The sequence below is a fragment of the Rousettus aegyptiacus genome, unplaced genomic scaffold, assembly GCF_014176215.1.
Source record: "Rousettus aegyptiacus isolate mRouAeg1 unplaced genomic scaffold, mRouAeg1.p scaffold_m13_p_4, whole genome shotgun sequence".
NCBI classification, from domain to species: domain Eukaryota; kingdom Metazoa; phylum Chordata; class Mammalia; order Chiroptera; family Pteropodidae; genus Rousettus; species Rousettus aegyptiacus.
This window is the reverse complement of record NW_023416307.1, coordinates 141,356,439-141,381,133: the sequence shown is the minus strand read 5'-3', so window position 1 is coordinate 141,381,133 and position 24,695 is coordinate 141,356,439. Positions and strand designations below refer to the sequence as shown.

General features: G+C 35.6%; 2 long non-coding RNA genes across 7 annotated transcripts in view; both read right to left on the bottom strand.

Moving 5' to 3' along the window:
• The window catches only part of LOC107513187, a 28,872-nt gene extending 6,617 nt beyond the window's left edge, over positions 1-22,255 (bottom strand). For 3 of the 6 annotated variants that reach the window (XR_004950517.1, XR_004950520.1, XR_004950518.1), the window contains exons 1-4: positions 21,946-22,255; positions 21,345-21,496; positions 17,043-17,204; positions 16,316-16,463 (exon numbers count right to left, since the gene is read on the bottom strand). This is a non-coding gene — a long non-coding RNA (uncharacterized LOC107513187). The remainder of the gene's footprint in view (positions 1-16,315; positions 16,464-17,042; positions 17,205-21,344; positions 21,497-21,945) is intronic. The other 3 variants (XR_001597484.2, XR_004950519.1, XR_001597485.2) reach the window with 3 other exon arrangements.
• On the bottom strand, positions 2,412-12,983 carry LOC118601691. Its single transcript, XR_004950521.1, has 2 exons — positions 11,245-12,983; positions 2,412-10,576 (listed from the first exon to the last, which is right to left on the bottom strand). It is a non-coding gene; the product is annotated as an uncharacterized LOC118601691 (long non-coding RNA).
• Positions 22,256-24,695: the final 2,440 nt, after the last annotated feature.

Genomic DNA, 24,695 nt, shown 5'->3' with positions numbered 1-24,695 from the left:
TTTAAATACATAGATAAGATGTTATTCTCAACTTTCTGCTGTTCACAAAAGTACAACTTTGCTCTGTTCTCAGAGGACAGCTGATAATACAGAATGCCACAGGACCAGGAAAAACAAAGCAAATAGGACATCGTAATCATTAAGTGATAGTGCCTGTTTCATTCGATACATAATTCAGAAATGGTTCTACTTTTCTTATAAGATTTTCCTTTGAGGCTTTACAAAATCTTTAATTCTTAAAGGAAAAAAGTCAGACTCCACTAAACTTGTCAGAAGGTGCTTATTTTATTCATTAGTTAGAAGAAAACTCCCACCTGCAGAGAGTTGTTTTCATCACACCATATTGGCCATGCTCTGCCTCTTCCTTGAGATGAGCCAAGGGGACTGGATGCCAACCTATGGAAAATGGTTTTCCAGAGCAGCATCTGTCTCCCCACACATGGCCTGTGGCTGTAGCTGGCACTGTGGTCCTTGGAGTTCCCATGGCACTACCATTGGTTGGGTTAGTCAATTGAGGGCTCATTCCAGCTGTTACATCCTTGAGGAAACTAACCTTCTCTGATATGCCTTTCAGTAAGGCTTGGTTGAGCTACTCTCTCCATCTTTATTGTTGGAGAATTATGTAAGCTTATCCTTTTTGTGTAATCTGCTGAAAAACAAAGTCATTAATATTGTATTTTAAACCAGTGTTATGTTCTCAGTCTTTACTATCCATTCAAATAAACTTTAGAGATTTTGAAAATCAAAGTACTATAAATACACCTAAAAATTCAGATTTGATGATCCTCATGAGAATCACCATTTTTAAGCTATCCAGGTAATTTTATTCTGTATTCAAAGTTAAGAATGACTGCAAAAAATGATGACCTTACTGCAGTGACCACTTCAATCTAGTTTACTCAGGATTTTCCTAGTTTTAAATCTGTAAGTCTCACATCATAGGCTTCCCTTACTCTCAGGTAAACCAGGACAGTTGGTCACCTTAGACCTAGAAATCTCTCCTCTTAACCTCCAAAGAAAACCTGTCATACATATGTACAGACTGTGATTATGCATAGGACACAGCACTGGGATCATAGGCCAAAACCTCAGGTTGCAGCCCTTCTTCTGCCATTCTCTATCTGTGACCCTGGGGGAGTCACTCAGCTCTTTAAGAGAGAGAGCTCCTCAGTTTCCTGCTTCCTCAGTACCATGTTATGGGGATCAAATAACATTCGCATGACAAAAGAGGAAACTGAGGTTCAAGAAAGATAAAAATGCTAGGATCATGGAGTTGTTAAGAGATGTGTCCTAACTTTCAGGCCTGATTGTCCTGCCCCTGTAGCCATCCTGGAGGAATGCAAGGAAGTATTCTCCTAGCTAAGACTCATGAATCATTACCCCAGGCTAAGAGCAAAGCAGTGAGCCACTCACCTTCTATATACTCCTGTATAGTGTATGTATGTTGTGGATTTTTCTCTTTTATGGTTATTGGGTACTAAAACCATCTTTATAAAATATGTTTGGAGGCGATAGAATTTGTCCCAAGTTCTAGGTGCTGGAGGTGGGTTTAGACTGTGCTTGAGCAGGCTCTTGAGAAGATTCCAGTCCCACCCACCCCTGCTTCCCCAGCGCTGTGGTGGAATCCAGGAACATGCCTGTGTAAGCAGACTTCAGGACACTCACTGAGAAATGTTGTATTAGAGCTTTATTGTTGACATTTTTCAAGGTTTTTTTTCTGAAATAAAGATTAGTACAGTCAATATGTACATTTTATGTGGTGCTATTTTTATTGTCTCCCCAAATTGTCCCTAAATTAATTGTGTATCACACACTGAATGAAGTTATTAGTTTCCAGCAAATTGAAATATGCATTTTAATTCAACCAACAACCCTGTGAAGTAGCTTTTGGAGGATGAAGAGTCTGTCTAAAGTCATCATGTGGCACCACCAGGACAAGAGCTTACGTCAGTTTCCTGAGGGCAGTGGAGCATGCACACACCCCTTCTTCACCTTGACAACTTCGTGTGCATAGTGGTCTTTAAGATCATATTTTTTGCAAGTCATTAGCTAGCCCCACTCTCAAACTCATCTATCATAAAATTTAGGTAGGCATCCCTCAAAGTTATAATGAGCTTAAAATTTTATTGTGTTCACATTTGTAGTGACTATCAACTTTCTACCATTTAACATCCCAGCAACAAAAATTTGATACCAACAGACACTTATATAAAACAGAAAAAGAATTGGAGTCCAACAATTCTAAGAGGACTTTCCAGAGAAGTTCAAGAGTTGCTTGCATTACATATGAGTTATCTGCCTTGTACTCTTTTGACCATACACTCTGATAATATAATCTTCAATAAATTTACTTATATACATACATACATACATACATACATACAGACAGACAGACAGACAGGCACTGGCACCTTGTTTAACTGATGTTCTCATCATAGTTCGACTGAGCAACTTGGTAAAACCAACTTGCCTGTCTGGGCTTGAAGGAACAGATTTTTAAAATAATTATTCATAAGATGTCAACTCTCATAACACTGTTTCTTGATTATCTGCCGACCAGAGGGGCTCTTCCTCTGCTCTCAGAACAATATGTGACATGCTGACATCCGGCTGGTCAACAGTAATGAGATATTTAGTGGGTAAGAGAGAAAGACCTGATAAATTAGTCCAGCCTCGACTCCCCTTTGTCTGCCATCCACTGAGACAATTCACATTGTTTCAAGGGGACATGGTGAAATGAACTGAAAGTGGAGAGTCTTAAACATTTTGCTCTAGGTGATAGGGGGCAAAGGATAAATAATGAACCAAGAAAAACATAGGTTTTCTTGAGGAAAATATTTAACCATCAGAGAGGAACTGTAGAATAAGAGAAAATGGCAGCCAGGCTAATGTCAAATCCTCCTATTTACAGTGTTTTAGCAGAGTGACCCCAGATAAGCCACTTGACTCTGAGCCTGTTCTCCAATCTTAAAAGTGAGATAAACGCCTCAGTGCTGGTAAATTGGGTTAATCCACATAAAGTATTTTATGCAGAGTAAAATATTCAAAATTATACTAAATAATGATAACTTAAATATTGACTATTTTTAATATTAAATACTTTAATATTAAATATACTTTTCTATTTTTAACTCCTGGATTTCCAAATGTATCTTGTGGAATATGACATTTTGTGTGATATGTGTGCTGTTTTAAAGGTATATAAAAACAATATGAATATAAATTTACAGACAGATTCTGTGATTTTTATAAGGCAACTACACTAGTTTATGTTTGACCGAAATTGTCCTCTAGATTGGTTTAAGAAGGGTTGGGTCTTAGTCATGCTTCTTCTACATGTTAGCTAAGTGGTCCTGAAAAAGGCAGTCTCCGCGAAACAGGGTGCTTATCTGTGAAATGGGATAATTCTATCCTTCCCACCTCACAGGACTGCAAAAAGGATCAAGAGAAAACACCTATGAAGGTGTGAAGCACTATAATAATGAGAAAAGAGTCCAGCGAACTCTGGATACAGGTTTACACCTGTGGGCTGAGAGAACTAGATTTTTGTTGAGTACACAAGCTCTAGAACCCCAGAGAAATCTCCTGGAGACACTAGCATGGAACCAAGGCTGCCTCAGGGAGTTGATCTGTCTTTTCCCATATCTTATGAGGAAATTACTCTGTCTTGACCAGCATCTTGGGCTGATCTTCAGGTAGAACCACTGTTCTTCCTTTCCTATATACTAACACTACCTGCACAGATCATAAAATAGATTCCACTCAGAGAAAAACATCAGTTAGATTTATACATTTTCATAAAATAAAGTCAACCTTGCCCCCTAGCACAGGGATACAATTTAGGCAAAAATTCAGAACCTCTAAATTCAGGGCCATTAGAGAAGATAACATTGAACTTATTGCTTCCTCTGTCTCACCTTTCGAAAACCAGTTAAGAAGATGAATTTTTATGGAACATATTCAAAAGGACCTACTGCCCATTTGGCTGTCTAAATAGTGGCTCTTAATCTTTTAATATAAGAGGATTCCTTATTAGCCAAAAAAAGGCCTTCCTAAATGTCGGTAGTTTTATTTAGTAACCATAGATTGAGAAAACACAAAGTGGTCATCAAAACCACTAACCATCACCATGAAGTCAAAAGCACGATGATCAAAAACATCTACCTATACCTGTAAAAACAGCCATACGTATTTGTTTAAGATCTGTTTATTCAGTCTACAAGCGATGTGTGGTAAAGGAACACTTGTAAAAGCTACTGAGGTCCCATGGGGGCTTTTGGAACCTGGTTGAGACTCACTGCTTCTAGTTTAAGGTCAAGTTCCATGACCTCCTTAGCTTTGCCCCAACTGAAATACTTTCTCTGTACTGTAGTTGAATATGTAATTCTCAGATTTTATGGAAGTTTGAGATTGACCGTTGTGTTATCTAGTGCCACTTATAAATAATGAATTTTTTTTTTAGAATTTGATGCCAGGAAAGGCTTGTATTTCCCGAAGAATTAGTGCATGGTTTTGATTACATAATAAGAATTGTTCAAACAAGTGAAAAATATATCAAAAGAATCTGCCTGCCTACCCAGACAGACTTCTGGGGTGGTAGTTCTGGACTCTGATCAGCAATTGCTGCCAGAGTTGACAGGACTTTTGAAATTGACTCATACTCACCAAACTCAAGAGATTGGTGTATAAATTGGAATGCTCGCATGTGATTTCACGATAAGGGAGATATCTAGCCAGTGGGAGAATGTCAGTGTTCACCATCCAACACACTGCCTTCCCAGTATTAAAATCTTTGGGGTCAAATTAATTGTCAAAGCTTGGCTAGTAAACACTGAGTCTGACCAATAGAATCCATAGTTTCTGGTCAGTTTTATTTTTTTTTTTTTCATGCATATTGCCTAGAACATTTGTAAGAGCGCTCTTTGAGACAATCTTTATGCTTGTTTTTGTCCTTCTTGATTGGGTTTCTACCAAATTTCCAACTAATCTGAAGTGCTCCTACCTCTTTGGTTAAGTTCACTAAGAAGCAGACTCTGAGAAAAGGAATTAGTTCAAACCATTTCTTTGGAGGGAAGATTTCAGGAACCACTGGTAGGAGCTGGAAACAGCTCTTAACATTATGGGGTATGTTAAGAAGTAGATTATTATTGGGCGCACAAGGGTCTCAGTCCCACTGAGGACTTCTAGGAAATGATGTAAACAAACAAACAAACAAACAAACAAAAAACTCCTTAGAATGGCTGCACTTTGAGGGCAAAGGAAGCTGGAGCCTTTATCTTCCAACTCCATCCGCCATTGGCTAAGGGATGTTCCCAGAGACATTAATTCCCCAGAATTTTTGGCATTCCCCACCCATGAACTGTGCATACCATAGAGAGTTCTCTGCTAGAGAGTCACATGTACTTGTTGACAGCAGGACGTTGTTTGGTAAATATGCATGATGAGTGGGGAGGGATATGGCAGGGCACTGGTGGCATCTATTAATATCCTCTTGGGCAGAATCTGTATCAAGCCATTTCAAAGATGATTGGCTCTAATAACTTATGCATGACCAGTTAGGTATTAGATGCAAGATAGTAAGGGAGGTTTCCCCCATTTCCTGGGCAAAGACCCTGAAAATTTGTGTGGCTATTTTCTTAAGAGAAGGGCAAGAACTTTTAAACTTTATGCTCTACCTAGTTATCATGGTTCCTAAGGTTATTGAGGTGATAAAACATGATAGAGACTGTAGAACAGAAACATAGTTTATGGCCATGCATTAGTTTTCCACTGCTGCCATAATAAATTACCACAAATACAGCAGCTGAAAATAATACACACATTTGTTATCTCACAGTTTCCATGGGTAAGAAATCCAGGCACAGCTTTTAGTGTTTCTCTGCTCAGGATCTCACAGGATTGAGGTCAAGTTGTCAGTCAGGCTGCATTTTAATCTGGAGAAGGAATCTGCTTCTAAGTTTATTCCGGTTATTGGCAGGATTCATTTGCTTGTGGCTATGTGATGACATGCTCTGGCTTTTTTCAGGCTGTCAATTGGAGAATATACTCAGGTTCTAGAGGCCACTACAGTTTTTCTTTACTTCTTTTTTTTTTCTTTTTGCCACATGGGGTCCCTCAATATGGCTGTTTACTTCATCAAGGAGTATCTCTCCTAAGAAGGAATCTCATGTAACATAATGTAATCACAGGAATGATAGCCTATCATCTTTGCCATATAATGTAACCTAATCAAGGGCATGACATCCATCACTTTTGACATATTCTATTGTTTAACAGCAAGTTCCAGGTCCTACACACACTCAAGGGACGGAGATTATACAAAAGAATGGATTCAGAAGTGGAAAATCAGTGGGGGTCACCTTAGGATTTGTTTACCACAGATACATAGTGAGTACTCAGTAAATATTAATTTGTTTCCCTGCTTTAGATTCTTCCATCACTGCATATATTATTACCATTATAATGAATTTAGGCTAGAATGAAGACTCATGATGGACACCGACTCTCTGGGATTGAGAAAACAATTCAGACATGACAGCTCCATGGTGACAGCAAACACTGTCAGATTATATTACCTGCCCATGCACAGTTATCACACATTTAATGTGGTGAAATGTTATGGCCACATAACAGTCAGGCTGAGCTGATGGTTTTAATTTGGATCTAAGGCTAGAGCTATGCTGATGCTTTTTACCTCTGGCTAGACTAGGGGAGTCACATTTCCTTGAGTTTCTGCTATCAAGAGGAAGGCTTTGTTCCCTCTTCATCTTGATCTTTTCAAGCAAGTGAAAACTAGTATTTACCAGGTGGAAAAACTGTCATTAGCCATTAGTCCTTTGCATTTTATATTGGATGAGAATCTGAGTGAGTTATGAAAATATAGGAGTTGGCGCATTCAAGCTCTGGGAACTCTAAGTGACAGTTGGAATTTGGCTTTCTTAAGGACTTGATGAAAAAAAAAAATAGCTCATAAAAGTACACAGGCAGGAACTTCCAAGAAGTCACCTGAGGATAAGCTGCAAAAATGCTTTATGTGCATGTAACTACTGTCATTTCCCACCCCAACCCGCAACTAGCAGTCATCCAAAAAAAAAATAAATAAATAGTAATCAGCCTTTACTGCAACTTTAAGGATTATATTCTTCAAGTTGACCTCTATTGATTTTGGAGAGATTGAACCTGTTTTATTGATGGATGATGGTAATGGCAATGTATGTAAATCGAAGACCTCATAAGCAAAGTAGTAGCTTTGTTTGTTTGTTTGTTATAAATGTCTTTTCCATGAACTCAGAACCTGAGAAGTCTGGGATTGTAACTAACGTTGGAAACAACAAACATTGTGAAGAAGACAACCACTATCCTAATTTTGATTGATAGAATTCTGTTGTCTACATGTAGATCTCCTTAATGACATAATTGGTGGAAAGGGTCCAGTTGGCTCTAAAACCCACAGGAGACTTGATCCAAAAGCCACTGGGAACATTCTCCAATGTCTGCAGATCACCATCAAAGTTTTAAATAGCTTGAAACTAATTGGCTGTGGTCAACTCAAGTTGATTATGGACAACAAACTCTCAGAACATCAATTTTTATTGACACTATTATTAACCAAATATGTTTAATATGGAACTAATAAGAATAAGTGTTGCTCTTGATAAGAAATCAAGTTCATTCCAGTTGATGAAGAGGCTTAGAGAGTTAGGTGCCATGACATAAACCACTGTAATTAGAGCCATTGCATCTATTATTGTCCTTCCATCTGCCCTTCAGTACCTGGCTTCATATTCTGATTTTTCATTAGACCATGTCATAGATGATGGAGAGCACACTCTACTCATCTATAAGAACTATCCAAACAGGTTGTTGGTTATTGTTAGACATCTCTATTGCTCTGCATCCCCCTGATTTTGGGAGTTACTCTAGTAATGTTTTCTACCAACAATAATAAGTATTAACAGAACAGTTAGAATGAGTGATAGGTTGGTGGTAAGCTTTTTGGCACCTCTGTCAGGCACTAAAAGAAAGACTGATGATATATCTGCCTTACATTTCAAAAAATATATTTTTCATCATGGATTAACAAATCTTCTGGCAAATAAAATTGTCTCTAAAAGAATTCACCCTACTTTTAATAACCTATCCGTGACCCCTCAAGGCCTTGAAGCTGGTAGGACATAACATGGAGTGAGTTCACGTTACGAAGTTGCTGATTTTTCTTGATTTGTTTCTGATCCAGAGAATGCCAACTGAGTTTAGAGAGTTTTCTTAGCCATACGACCAGCCATAAGAGTTATTATGGGGAGCAACTGAAAGATTCAAAGCTGAGGAAGATTGTGTCAAGCTTCCTGAATGGCTTTACATCTTAAATATCTATAAATTCACACATGACACATGAATTTGATTCTGTCATTATTTTTTTATAATGATCTTTTTCTACTTGATACAGACTTGAATAATGCAATTATTTTAATGTAAAGAAATGTCATTAAAAATAACATTTTTTTCCAGTACATTGAATATCAAAGAGAAGAAGTACAGGGAAATATATAAAAGCATGTTCTTTGGGGTCAGATAGATCTGAATTAAGTCTGGCTCATCACATATCACCTAGTAGCATTGAGCAAGTTATTTAAACTCTCTGAGCTTCAGTTTCCTTATCATTAAAATGGGGATAAAATAATATCTACCTCATGAAATTATTGTGTCCTTTAAATGAGATAATCTAGGCAAAATGCTAAGTACAAGGTCTGGCACATATTAACATGAAACAAATCCTGTTTTTTCTCTGCTCTTATTTCAAATAAGCTCTGGCTAGTTTAGAACTAGAAAATGTAACTTAGGGAAAAAAAATCATCCTTTGGTTAGAACAATGCCATCCAATAGAACTATAATGAAAGCCACATATGGAGGTTTAAATGTCCTAGTAGACTTTTTAAAAAGTAAAAAGATAGAGGTGAAACTAATAATACATTATATTTAACCCATATATATGAAATGTTATCATCTCAACATGTACTCAATAAAAAAAAAAATTAATGAGGTATTTTTTACTCCTTGTCACACTCAGTCTTAGAAGTCCAGTATTTACACTTAATGGCACATCCTTATTTGGATCAATTACGTTTCAATAGCCACATATAGCTAGTGTTTACTGTCTTCCAAATCACAAAGTTACAAACTTTCATTTTCAGTGAATTCTTGAAGAGACTTCTGTTGTGAGGTGGCAAATGTAGTGGGGGTGGTATAGATCAGTGCCTCTCAAACTTTAGCATGCATAAAAATCACCTGGAGAATGGGTGAAAATGCAAATTCTTGAGTCCCAGCTCCAAAGATTCTGATTAATTAGGGTAGGGACCAGGAATTTACATATCTAATAAGCTTGTTGATACCAATGTTGGCCCAAGGATGGTGTTCTTGAGTACCACTGGGGCAGTCTCCCTCTCTGAGCTTTACCATTAACCTTATTGTTTTTATTAGTTTTCCCAAGGAAGACTAGATGTACCTAATTTGGCCACAGTAATAGAAAGGAAGGACTCTTCCATGGCATTTATCAGTCCATGTTTCAAGTAGCCCTACACACTTGTAAGATTGAAAACTTGCAATCTGTTCACTCTATTCTGTCCGTTGTTGAGCCACTAGGACCCAAGCCTGGTCATATATAGGGAACCAAGCGGGAATCAGCTTACTCTTGTTTCTCCAAACCTAGTGATCTGGCCTGGGCCCCTTGGGCCCTGTGCCTCCTCAGCTGTTTTAATCATCATCATTGGCTCTGCTATTGTTACTACACTGAGTATTCACTTAAGATAGTTTGGTACAATGTACTTGCTAAATTTACATAGTAACTTTGTACTAAAATCAGTCTAATATATCTAACAATGTCTTTTTTCATAGTATATATTAATTATGTCTCCTTTTACTTGAATAAAAATGACACTAGTATTTAAATAGCAGATCATCATCTTAAATATATATCTTTATGTCAGTATTCATATGTCTGATAATCTTCATTACTCATGACATTGTCATTATAAAACTAGGTCAAATAATTATGATGGAAACTATGGATTAGCCTTATGTTTTTATATCTTATCAGTCTCCGCCATCTTGTTCCACCTAAGCACTATTTCAATTTGCCTACCATGTGGTTCTCCATGAAGATATTTAATAAAAGCTCAGTTGTCTATTCTCTAAAAGAAACTGTTTACAATTTATTTGGAGACTACTATGCAGATGAAAAAAAATGTCTTATTAATGTTTAAATTCACTTAAAACACGATTTAGTTCTAGGTGCTCAGTGACCAACACAGTAGGAGGCAAAAAATGAAGTGAAGAGACAGATTCAGCTTTAAATGACAGTTCTGTCATTTGCCAGCTTGTAGTATTGGGCCAGTTGGGCAACTTATTTACATCTCTAAGCTTAGTTTCCATCTCTGAAAAGCAGAAATAACAATACCCCTGGTTAATGGAGTGACTGCGAAGATCAAATAAAGTAATGCATGTATAGGCTTATAGTGCTCAAAAGAAGTTAGCTGCTGTCATTGCTCTAGAAGACAAAACATATTTCTGTCCTGGTAATCTGAAAAGGCATTAGAAAGGAGATGGCATTTGAGTTAAGTTTTGAAAATTATAGGATTTATTCAGTCTTATTTTTAAAAAAATATTTTTTTACACAAACTATAAATATATTGTATAAAATATTAAAGTTATAATGAAGAAAATTGTTATTGATGCCACCATTCAAAGACAGTCCCTATTAATATTTTCATGTGCTTTCTTATTTATCACTTGGGTCTCTTTTATTATTTTATGTGAAACGACAAGATATTAAATACTGCTCTTTATGTCTCAGGGTTGGCCTGGATTTTCTAAGGTGCCCAGTGTCCCCACATTCTAGGGTACTAGACCATCTATGCAGAATTTGCACTGGGGTATTCTTTTGCCAGCATGAGCCCACCACCCATCTTCATTCTAAACAAGAGAAGGTAAAGTCGTTAGGAAGTAGGAAGGTTTATAGAAAAAAAATGCCCTTAGGTCAGCAGCTCTCAAATGGAGGCATTTTTGTCCCCCAAGGGACAGTTGGCAATGTCTGGAGATATTTTTGCTTGTTACAATTAGGCAGTGGTGCTGCTGGCATCTAGTGAGTAGAAGCTAGGATTCTGCTTAACATCCCACAATGCACAGGGCAGCCCCTCGCACCAAAGACTTATCCAGCCCAACTATCAACGGTACATAAGTTGAGAACACCTGTGTTAGAGAATTGCCTTAGAGCAGATGCTCCATTCCAGCCCACATCTGCGGGATGTGTGCTTCACTCTCACCTTGATTGAAGTACGAAGATTCAAGGAGACTACTTGGATAGCTGGCCAGGGTCCTCTGGAGGTCAGTGGACACAGTATCAGTATTTGATTTACTCCTAGAGAACCTCTAAAGAGGAGGTGCTGAGAGAAGCCATCAGTGGCAGCAGCAAAATAAAAATGAAGCCCCAATTAAGAATTACTTGTACTTTGAGAGTTCAATGAGACTAAGACCCCTGTTTTTTTGTGTTTTCTTTTTGGGATTTTTTTTTTTGGTCACATGGACTGTGACTGCAATACTCTCAAAGGGGTCGCCTCCAAGAAGATATCAAAAATAAAAATAGACCACCAGGAGTAAAGGCTGAGAAGTCAGTAGTAAGAAACTAGGCAACTCATCTTTATGAGTGAAAAAAAGTAGGAGGGAGATCTGCACAGGGAAAAAAGGTAGGATTGTGTATGAGCAAGGAGATGGATGGTCTTTAGAGAACACCTGTATACCCTTGGAGAACTAGCATTTGAACATTCTTCACATCCAGAGACAATGGAAGTGATCTTTTCTGACCTTTCTTTTCCTCCCTAATTTTTCTTCTACCCAGCAGGATAGAGAGGCACCCAAGTGAGTAGAAAGGAAGATGAAAGAACAAAGTGAAACAATTCCTTTCTTCCTATCATAAGTTTCCTAAACTGGGCCAGGAGAGAAGCTTACATTAAATAAGAGATTGAAGTTTCGGTGATAGCCTGGATTGGACTTTTTAATATCTTTCAAATGACTAGACAAGCTAAAGGATCTGTTCACAATTTCATCTTGGCTACAGGAAGAATGAGCCTCTAGAGTTTATCTGAAAATGGCAGTTGTGTGAAAGAACAAAGTTAGTTTATACTTGCAACCTACCAAATCCAGCTTATTCAATAAACTGGTTTCGTGAATGTATAAAATACAGATGATATGTACATATTTCTATATACATTAGAGAATATATCTGTGCATGATTATATCATATATACAACAAATAGCTATACATATATGCATTTATATATTTGGATCATATTGTATAAAGTTTTTAATCATGCTTTATTCACTCAGCATTTTACTATAAACATTTTTTTCACATCATTGGAATAATCTGTCATATAGCTATATCACAATTTATGTGACCAACCCTAATTCTGTTGTTGGATATTTTGATAACAAATTACTAATTTACTACTAAAAATAATACTATAATGAACATTCTTATGAATTTCTGCCTGTATTATTAATTCCTGGACTAAGATTATAATTTTATTTTAGTGCAATTTATATTTTTTTGTTCGATTGCTTTTGAGAAAACTTTGTCAATTCTTTTTTATTTTAATTGCAGTAAATGACACATAACACAAAACTTACCATTTTAACCATTCTTAAGTGTACAGTTCAACTTTAAGTATGTTCACATTGTTATACAACAAATTTCCAGAACTTTTGCACCTTGAAAACCTGAAGCTCTATAACCGTTAATCAACAACTCCCATTTCCCCATCCCCTCAACCTCTGGTCACCACCATTTTACTTTTCATTTTTATAAATTGACTATTTTAGACAACTCAAATAAGTGAATCATACAGTATTTGTCTTCCCATGACAGGTTCATTTCATTTAGCATAATGTCTTCAAGGTTCATCTGTGTTGTAGTGGGTGACAGGATTTCCTTCTTTTTTAAGGCTGAATAACATCCTTTTGTATGTACATTCTACAGTTTGTTTATCCATTCATCTATCAATGAACATTTAGGTTTCTTCTATCTCTTGTCAATTGTGAATAATGCTTCTATGACTATGGGTGTACAAATATCTCTTCAGGACCTTGCTTTCCATTCTTTTGGATAAAAGACCTGAATAGACATTTCTCCAAAGATATAAAAATGGCTAACAAGTATATGGAAATGCTCAACATCACTAATTATAAGAGAAATGAAAATCGATACCAAAATGAGCTACAACCTCATACCCATTAGGATGGCTACTATTAAAAACAAACAAACAAACAAAAAACAGAAAACAAGGATTGGCGAGGATGTAGAGAAATTGAAATCCTTGAATACTGATGGTAGAATTGCAAATTGGTGAAACTATTGTGGAAAACAGTATAAAGGTACCTCAAAAAAATTAAACAAAAAATTTAAACTACCACGTTATCAAATTTTATCAAGTTAAATACACAATACATCAGCAATATTCATCTTAACCTAGTAGATACACAGCATCACTTCTACCCCATTTTGTTGTTCAAAGCAAGTCATGTGATCAGCCAAGATTCTAAAGAAGAAAAAATAAATGCCACCTCTCAATGAGAGGTGTGACATGCATTTGCAGCAATGGAGAAATTATGAGACCATTTACCACAGACAATTTGATAGAGGGATGATGATAATCTTACTTAGGCTTTATTTCACATTTCTTTAATTGTTTGAGAGGTTTTTTTTTTCATTTCCCAGTCATTTGTAATTCTGTAAATTATTTATTCATGCCTTGTGACTTATTTTATTTCTCCAGCAGTTTTTAAAATTTATTTGTAAGAAGTCTTTATATATTTTGTTGATTATAAAAAATAAGATTTTATTCCTTTTCCTATCATATTTGTTATAAAACTCTATCCTACAGCATTAAATTTTTATCTGCAAAAAGCATTCTAAAATTTTAAATTTTTAAGTAGTAAAATCTGTTAAGATTTTTTTGTAACATATTTGGGGATAATACACAAAATACATAATCATAGTAAATATTCATCATCATTTTGGCAGCTCAACATCTTAATGCTTTTCCTAGTTCGAGGAGATTTCCAATTGTCTGGGTATGGTACCCTTGGGAGCATACATGTGGTTCACTGGGGGAATAGAGGAGAAGATATTGAATCAATTTAGAGTCTAGGAAACAAAGATTTTAGTTTCTCAAATATTCCTGACCTATCAATATGACATTCTCTATTATAGTCACCAGTACATACCAATCATAACTTTGTGTGCGATTATAGTATTTCGTATCCCTCATAGTTCTTTAAATGACATGTTTTTGAGAACAAAACAGTCATAGTATTCTCTTAGCATCATAAAACTTTCTTTAATGATATTGCATTTGCTATAAAAACAAAATTTTCAATTTAGAAATTTTGGTTTTGGATCAGAGATGGGTTGGTTGTGAGATTCCCATTCAAAATTGGTTTTCTTATCGATTTTAGTTTGTGTCTACAACAGAGAGGTTCACATCTATGTCAAGAGATTGCCTTTTCTTTAGCAACGATATGTATTTTTCATATAAATCACTTTCTTTTTTAAAGGACTATCTTAATCTCTTTGAAGTTTCAAGGATATGTGTTTTGACTTTTGGTATCTGCGACATTTTGCTTATAACATTAATACTTTTATAAATATGATACAGTAGCACCAAACAAATGCAAATAAATGTGATTTCCTTCAAGTATACTTTCTTTTCTAGAATTTACATACCTTTAGTAATAATATCAAAAAATTCTAATAGTTTTTTCTTGCATCTACTTGCATTTTTAGTAACATGTTGTTACTACTTGCATTTCCAATTATAAATTCAACAATGGCTAAAAACTTATATTTGATAAATGTGTTTCCAATATCTTCAATTTTTATTGACGCTAAAGACTAGTTGTATAGTTTGTATAACAAAAAAAAAAACATTCAGTGTTGTTGTAGAGATATTTTGCTGTCTCATTTCCTTCCGGTTTAAAAAATGTACAGAAAGCAGAATATAGGTATCCTATAGTTTTCAAAAACAATCTGTTGCAATTAAAGTTTTTCCATGCACAGTTATACTATCATTATAGCCAGATTTTAACTTCGTAAGTAGTCTACTGAAATCTATATAAACCTTTTTAAATTCTATCACCTACTGAACAAAAATGCCCAAAATGTCATGTAGAAATACAAGACGTGTTTTTAAATTCACATTTCTAGCAATGATTGTCATTGCTAGATTTACATGGTGTGTAAGAGCCAGTTTACACTGGCTTGTGAAAGCCTGCCTACCATTAAACATTCAGCAATTCTGTGAGCCAGTCTTTAAACTATTGGGAGCTTGAAATCAGCCTTATTAGCATGTTTAAACCACTGAAATTGGCAAATGCCACAATCAGGACTTTGATTTTTTTTTTTAAGATAGTCAATGTATTGGTACATCACTGACTATATATAAAATAATTGAATAATAATTAGCATTGCTCACCTTATTAAATGATCTCATTCATTCACCTGCTGTAATCTTGATTTTGTATTTTGTATTTCATCTCCTAAATAATGTGCGGTATTGCAATTTATTGTTAATGTTTGTATAATGTATGAGTGTCAGTCATAAAGTTAGCAAATTTTGCTATAGTTTCTACCAAAAAAGAAAACTCCCATTGTCACTAAATTATTTAGATTATTCTCTAAAAGCTAAATGGTTTTACTAAACACATAATTATTTATAGTATACCCTTACTAATGGCATGTTAATATTTTCTCATCTCAAATAGTTTATTTTAAAATGGTTTTTAATTTTAAACACAAAATATTTGTGGTGAATTTCAATCTATTCCTGTTTTAAAACAATTGATGATAATATCTGCCAATCTGTGTCCTCATTCTCTTTATTCAGTTGTTTTTTTCTCTATCCTCAAAGAGTGTAGAAAATAAATTTTTTTTTAGAAAGAATGCTTTCAGCTTTTTTTAAAAAAAAAAAAAAAGGTAACAGGAGTTAGAATTTTTTTCACCACTTCTCAGAATTCTTATATAAGAAGTTTCCAAAAACCTCCTATCTATGCTTTCTTCTGGAAGATAAACTTACCTTATTTGAGATAGATAGTCTCCACAAGAGGGTTCTGCTGTTTAATATTCAAATATACAATCATGTAACTAGATCAACAAAAAAAGTATATTTCATTTAATGAACTTGACATGGTTTTTTCTCCATTTTTTTTAAAAAGGATTTCATCCATTCTTACTAATAGAGAAATAGAGGGTGAATTTACCCCTTACCCCCTCTGTGAAGTGTCTGTGCTAGAATCTTCTGAGACCAGTCATTTCATTTCCCTTTTTCTCCTAGTATTCAATGATCCAAATTTAGCGAACTCTTCATTCTTTGTTTTTCTGTTCCCGATACATTGTGTTCTTATCTTTTGAATATCTGAGCAGAGATAATGTAATCATTTAATACATTTACCTTAGAGTGTTTTTAAGTTGTATTTATTTAAGGAGCCATTAAACTTTAACAGCAATTAAAATCATATGATAAAATTTTCACAGCAACCAATAAAAAATAGCTATGATATAACTAGATCATTAAGTAGTAATGGTAAGTAAATATTATTATATAGTGATATGTGTCAGATGAAAGTATTATTAGCCTTAAATTGGAAACTGAGCGATATCATCTTGGTAAAATAAACAAATGACAATACTGTGGACTAGAAAATAAAACACAAAATATAGCTAAATTTTACCAATAGAGAATTTTTCTTTTTCATTTTATGATATTTTCTGATGAAAGTGAAAAGTAGATTTTAGTGTTTATTACAACAAAGACTTGTTTTTTGAACTTGTTTCTTCTTTGTGAGGCAAAGCAAAATGATATCTGCTCTGTTATGAGAAGACAGCCTACTGATTGGTCAAAGAACTGTCACAATAAATATACAAATACCTATCTTTGAAGCCTAAAAAGTTATAATAAAAACATAAAAATATTTAAAATAATAAACATATCTACAGTGTGGATGGCACTCTCTCAGTTGCCGTGCCCTTGTAGAGGACCCAACCTGGACATCTGTAAGCAGCAGCTGTGCTTCTATGTTGGGGATGCACATTCAGAATGTCTAGAGACCCTTTCACTAGCATAGTGAAGCATTTATACAGGCGGACATTACTGGTACTATGAATAAAAACAAAATTTCAAGTAGTTAATTTGATCAATCTATTCCTTTGTGATTTCCTCCATTGGTTTTGCTTTTTGTTTTTGCTTATAGAGTTATTTTCCTCTCTGAGATCATGGCACTTAATGTCTATAATTTTGCTATTTTTATATTTTAAAAATCTTTTTAATTCTGTTAAATGTAATTTTGTACATATTATATAGTAAAAATCTAATATTTCTCTCAAAGTTTTATTATTTAATAATCTTTATTCATTTCTGATGTAATTTTTACCATAGTTTTTCTATATAGTAAAGTTTGCTTCTGTAGTATCTCTTATTTGTACCTATTTTTGTATCACTGACACACTATTTCATTCAACATAGCTTCATAATACATTTTATTATTTAGCAAGATGACTCTCCACTCACTGTGATTTGGTTTCCTTTTTTCATGAGATAATTTTGTACATTTCTCATTTTAGATGTATAATGTCAGACTCTAAAGTGTAGAGATAGAGAAAAGATACTTCAAAGAGGGACAAAGGGTAAGGGCAAAAAGAACTTCACTGAATAGATGCCCCTTTGGCCCAAAGCAATGTTAAGCTTAAAAAAATGAAGGTCATCTTTTTTTCTCATCTCAGCTATCCAATCATTTAGGTAAGAGAATTAGAGAAGGAAAAAATATATGTATATTATAATATATAATATAATATATGTAATATATTATATATAAATACTCTAATAGAAATGTGTATCAATACAGTAGTCCTGTCACAGTATTTGTTGCTTATTTAATGTGCTCTTTCAAATATATCATGTAAATAGAAAGTTTCTGAAAATATTCTGAGAAAGTAATATTTTATTTTTATATGGTTTTTCCTAAATCTGAGTTTGCTTCATGCTGCCCTCCACAGAAAACTTACCTCCTACTAACTTTTGTAAAGCGTCATATATTCTTTTAGTAAGCCTGAGTCAAGATTCAAGGAAGCCTTTGTTTTAAAATTGAGAGGTTTTGGCTTGGTTTCATTTTGAGGTTTTGGAGGTTATAGAAACTCAAAACAAAATGAAAGCTCTAAAAATCACCAAACCTCCATTTTATAATAAACATTTTGTAATGCCCTCCATTCTACCACAAATGTAATTTTTAATAAATTAACCTATCTACTAACAGATTTTTAAAAATTAATATGTATAACTTTAATATAAATAGAAGGAAAGAAACGTATAATTTCGACAACTAAATGCTTAGTCACAGTCACACTAAAAGGTGTAATGAAGCTGTTAGGTATTTTGCAACTTCATGTATCAATCACCATGAATAAAATAGCTATAAATGCAGATTGATGAGGTGTGCTATATTGACAACTGAAAAGCATAAGAGGAAAGACTATTGGTAATATGGTTTTCCAAAATGATAAATTAAATCACTTTTGATAAAGTGATTCAGCCAAAGACAAAATACAAACTTCTCTTGATTTTTATGTAGTTGCGTACTTGAAAGAAATCAATGTCTGTATAAAATATGTTTGGGTCTGGGCTCATTTCATTATGCACATACATTTTCTGAATGCATTCCAAAAGTACTATAAACTATTGACATTTCTATGGGATACGTCTTCTTGGACCACCAAATTCTCAATACCACAATGAGATAGAAGACTGGATCAACCATGATAATCTCAGGTATGTTAGACAGATAGGAGTGAGTACAGACAGAAGAAAGGAGGGTGGGTGGAGGACACCCAGAATGAGCTCAAACCAAAATTCCATAACATGTAGGAAAAATTAACCCTAAGAAATTCAGCCAATGGAGCCAATAATCAGGAGATAAAGTCACCAAAAAAAATTGTTTCCAAATATAGAAAAATCTAAAGATAATTTCACCAAGTCATCTTCCATTAGTTCTGTAGCTACATAAATAAATTTCCACTTACAAAAGTCTGTCATTTTTCAATGGGATTCTTCTAATTAGGATTATGTCCATAGGATGCTATATAACCTAAGCTAGAACTTTATTGCACTTTTTTCTTAAGTTATTCTCACATGCTACTTAAGGGGGAAAAAAGCTTATTTTGAACCAAATATTTTAAAGAATTAGCTAGTAAATAAAATGTCAAGGGAATAATGGCCTCCTAGAAGTTCATAATCAGAGACTTCAGAGTTATTCTGCCTAATGTCCATCTGCACCAGATTTCAAATCTCTCAGTACCATGCACGGCATCTGCTTCTCCCACTCCCTGTGTTTTCAGGCCCTAGGACTATCTGCTGCTACCGTGTCCTACTATTACACAAGAAACTCTGCGAGGCTTACACCTTGTAGGCAACAGTTAGGCTTCTTCAGCAGGATGGTGGTAAGAACTGGAGCTTGCCTCTCCCCACTCCCACCCTGGGCACTACCCAGAAAGAGCATTCTATGAACAGCATTCCCTTTTTGAGTTCTTCTACTTGTAAAATTCTTTCTTACACTAAATCAGAACATTACAGGGATCAAAGTGAGGCCATGAACCCTGGAGAAAAACTGAGTTTGAATCCTGGCTCTGCCACTCAACAGCTGTATGAAACTGGGAATTACTTAACCTCTCTGCACCTCCATTTGTTCACTTGGTAAATGGGGATAACAATGGTACCTATTGCTCTGGCTGTTGTGAGAATCAAGACTTACCTTATATAAAGTGCTTGAGGCAGTGCCTAGAAGATAGTAAGTGCTACATAAAGGTTAGCAGGAATTCCACCCTTGGTCTTTACCCTACTCTTTGAATACTTCGAATAGTAGAAAACTGCTAGACCCCCAGCTAAGGATCCTACCATTTGTACCATTTCTCGTATTGCATGATTTTTATTTGCTTCCATTTCTATCGGGCTCCAATTTAGCAATGCCCCTTTGGAAACTGGGTTTCTAGATTGAACTTGCATCTTAGGTGTGTTCTGACCTGTTCAATGTATAGTGCTCATGCAGCAACCTGAACTCAATGCCTACTCTACTTCTACTAGTATGTCCAAAAAGCTTATTCCTATAGGGAGCTTGAGTGTCAGTTGACAAAATGAGGTGTCCGCAAACTTTTCTGTTTTTTTTTTTTATAACCAAATTCAATTTATATTTCAAGTGTTTATACTACTGAATGGCAGAGACTTAATTCAAATTCAGTTTCCTTGGCTTTCCCTGGGGATTGCATCAGAATTCTGGGGATCATAAGTTCCCAGGACTCATACTGTGAACATATCAGGATGCAGTGAGAGAAAGCATCTGGTTGTCAGTGGGTATCTACACTGTCATTCACTCAGATGTCCTGGTTCCCTTCTAGACTTCAGGAATTGTTCATTGTGAGATTAGTACTGCACCCTCCTGCTCTACCCTATTGTTCCCATTATTTAAGACTCTTTAAGACCCTGATTCTTCTTTAAATCACACCTGTTAGGGGGTGGGGATTATACTGTAGAACACTGTTCTGAGTTGTGGAAACCTGTATTGTCAGGCCCTAGGACTATCTGCTACTGCCATATCATACTAAGACACGAGAAACTCTGTGAGGCTTATGCAGGCAATAGTTAGGCTTCTTCGGCAGGCTGGCAATAAGAACTGGAGCTTGCCTCTCCCCACTCCCACCCTGGGCACTACTTAGACGCAGAAGCACAGGTCTCTTCTGATCTCCTACCTCCAAATGTCCAGTTTCCTCAACTCTCGGCCCACCCTCATTGCCCCAGGAAGATAACAGGTCCCCTCTCAATCTCTTTAACTCTCAGAAGAAGGAATTTTTGCCCATTTCTGTGAAGGAGATATTGACTCTGACTCATTATGAGTTCTTCCAAATAAGCCTGGCCTCTTTGGAAAAATCAAAACTTATGAACCTTATTATATTTTAACGTCTGCTCTCTTCTATGGCACCTCTTTCCCAAAGAAATGAAGGCAAAATACCTAGCTTCCCAAATTGGAGGTAGAAAAAAAGAGGGCGAGGGTTTTAGGGTATCAGGACACATAAAAAGAAGTATCAGTTGGAATTCCAAAATTTCTCACCTCATTAATCTTTTCGATGACATTTACTCAAATTGAGTCAATTGTATAATCACATAGAATTAGCACCTACTGCAGACAAGACATGGTGCTAGGTGCTAGGTACACAAAAATGAACAAGGTATGGATCTTACTGTCAGGAAACTTACTCTCATTACTCAGGTAGGTTTTATTATCTCCATTATTCTTCTGCTTTAAGACTATACAATTTTCAGCTGTATTATAAGTTTTTCACCTGTCGCCTTGCTTCAAATCTCTTATTTTTCAGTTTCGTGTGCCTCCGACTCATCCTTCACATTTACTAAAACAAAAGTCTAATTTTAGCATTCTTTTATTTAAAATTTTACAGTCATTCCGGTCATATTCCAGACCAAGTACCAGGCACAGTCTTAGTGATTAAAAACATTATTTCCTCAAGTTCTCTAAATCATTCTATCAGGTAGCTATTATAATTTCAATTTTATAAACAAGGAAACTGAAGCTTAGAGAATTTAAGCCATCCTGACCAAGTTTACGGAGCTGGGAGAACTAGCACTCAAAACCAGCTTTCTTGTCTCTATCCCCACTGCTTTTAATATTCAACTTACTGTTCTGGTTCCTTAATCAGTTTCCCCCATTACATTAAGTAGTGATCTGAAGAAAGACCACCACTACCTTTATTTCTATTACTTATTACAAGTAACTATCGATTTGGATTACATGCCCTATTTATCTTCAATATAAAGAAGGAAGGAGGAGAAAGACACTTACCTAGTTGGCCAAGTCGGTCAATCAGCCAAATGAACCTGGCAGTCCATGGGTGATAAATTTGGAGCAAAATCTCCCTAACATGCAATATATGACGTACAAAGACTTAAAGATAAAATGCTCAGTAAACTGTTCCAGTCCATGCACCACATCACTGGGAAAGTGGACTGGAAATCCCAGTCTCCTAAAGCCCCGGTCCACTAAGCCATACTGCAGCACAAAAATCTACTGATCTGAATGAACAGAAACCTTTTAATAAGTTAGCTTGGTGTAACTGGCAACTTAACACTTTTGAAAGCTTTAAAATATGGCAATTAATCACATCTCTAGGAAGCATGTGGTACAGCTAAATGGCGATTCACAGGCAAACCTCAAAAACACCAGTGTTGTTTATGACTATAAACCTCACTCAAAATTTTTTCCCAAGTGGTTTCAATATTCAGTTGGAAGAGTGACAGTTAGACTTAATGGTTTTCTTTTCTCACTTTTCTTCAGAAACCAATTCATCTCGCTGCTGCAGTGCTTTGCAACCTTTTAAAACTCATGACCCCTTTGGATAAACCTGAAAATCTCATGACACCATTCCTTCACCTCTGACTCCTACCCTGACCAGTGAGATTTGTGTGTGCAGAAAATAAATTCTACTTCCTGTGTATTGTGTCAGGCAAGAAAAAATTTTGCATTTCGTTTTTAAGTAATGAGAGGTTTACTTTCTCAATATAAAGATATATTTTAGTTTATTTTTCCTTAAATCACATATCATCCTCTCCTAATGCCTAATCCTATCCCTCCCAACTACTAAACAAACTGTGAATTTACATTTGTTAACAATTCGTGACCTTTCTTGTGCAATATTGAAGCTCAGTTTAAGGCTCTAAATGGGTCTGCAATTGTCTGAATATTTAGAATATTTGTCATTCATAAAAGAGTTCCCAGCTAAAAAAGGAAATTGATCAATAGAAATGAATAGAGCCACAGGTAATCCAAGTGTCAGGGGCCCCAAGAAATTATGCAGCCTCATGCTTTCCACCCCAGATCTATGGAATCCAAATCTTTGGTCCTGTGACCTAGAGATCTGAATTATAAATAAGCACCCAAGCTGATTCTAATAACCCCTGGGTTTGGGGAATCATTCAGTTTTATTTTGTTATTAGACAGGTGATGAAAATGAAATGAAAAGAGATTAAGTGCAGCTAACCCAGCTTGCAGATGTAACTTTACTCTCTACTGTTTGTGAAAGTGGCTTTTAAGAATAGCCTTTTGAATGGTATTTTCATTATGAACCAACTTCTAGTGAGAAATAAAATATTTTGACAGTCATCTTATTTTTCTCCTTTCCCAAAGCCTCCTGGACAGCTAAAAATGATAGATTGAACATATTCCATTATCTCTTCCAATAAAATAGTGGCAAAGGAATAATAAATTATAAAAGTAGAGGCTTGTTTACATTTTTGGAAGATGTAAAGCAGATTCTGGAGGGGTGACTGATGTGATAAAGGACTGCGCTTAAACCGAAAATCCATACATAAGGGCATACAAATGTGAGGTTGACTTATTTGACCTAGAGAGCTCAGGAACAACTACCATGGCACATGACAATGGGTAAGGCTTAAAGCAGAAGAGCATATAAATGGCTTGAAATTCCAGATGTACATTGGTATACCACCTTCCCCATCCACATGCAGAGATCCCAGCAACAAACACCTCCAACTCCTACCACTGACGGCAAAAATTTAATTCTCCAGTGAAAGCAAAAGGACAAGACTTGCATTCAGAAGCATCCAGCCCAGCAGAAAGTGACAGTGAGGTGCAAGATTATAAAGGGAGTGGAGGAATAGTCAGTTAAAACATTTGCGTTCTGAATAGCTGGACCATCAAGACTTTACAAAACTAGGTGTCTACCTGCAAGAGAAAGAGGATTTCATCTCTAGAGGTATCGAATGACCACTACATACTGAAATTGTGTGTCTGTGTTTTTGTGAAGAAAACGAATATGCACAATGAAACAGCCTGTTGTTCTCTAGCAAATCACCAAAAAGCAAAGACAGCCTTATGTTTGAGGGCTTCTGCATGAGTTTGCTAGGGCTGCCATAACCCTGTACCACAGGCTGGGTGGCTGAAACAACAGAATTGTGGGGAAATTCTAGAAGTCTAAAATCAATATGTCAGGGGGGTCAGTTTCTTCTGATCTCTGTGTCTGTGTCTGTGTCTGTGTCTGTGTGTCTCTCTCCCCTTGGATTATCATCTTCTCCCTCTGTCTTCACATGGTCTTCCCTCTGTCTGAGTGTCCTAATTTCCTCTTAAGGACACCAGCCATATAGGATTAGGACCACCCATAGGACCTCATTTTATTTTAATCACCTCTTTAAAGTCTCTGTCTCCAAATACTGTCACATTATGGAGTACCGGGGATTAGGAGTTTGACATATGAATTTGGGGTCACATAATGAAGTTTATAACAGCTTCTAAAAGATTTTTAATGTTTTACTCATAATCATGGCAATCGAAGATCACTAGACATATAAAGAAAGCTCTCTAAACACACACATTTATTTACTCAAACCCCAAAGAAAGATAATTTAGGTAACAAGGAAAAACTTCAGAGATACTAATTAAGAAATTCAGAGAAATTAGAGAAAATCTTGAATTGAAAACCAGAGTTGAATAGTATAAGAAAAGAGCAATTAAAAAGGAAGAACTAGGAAAATAACACCACGATAACTAAAGGTATATAAACAAATATATAGAGAGAA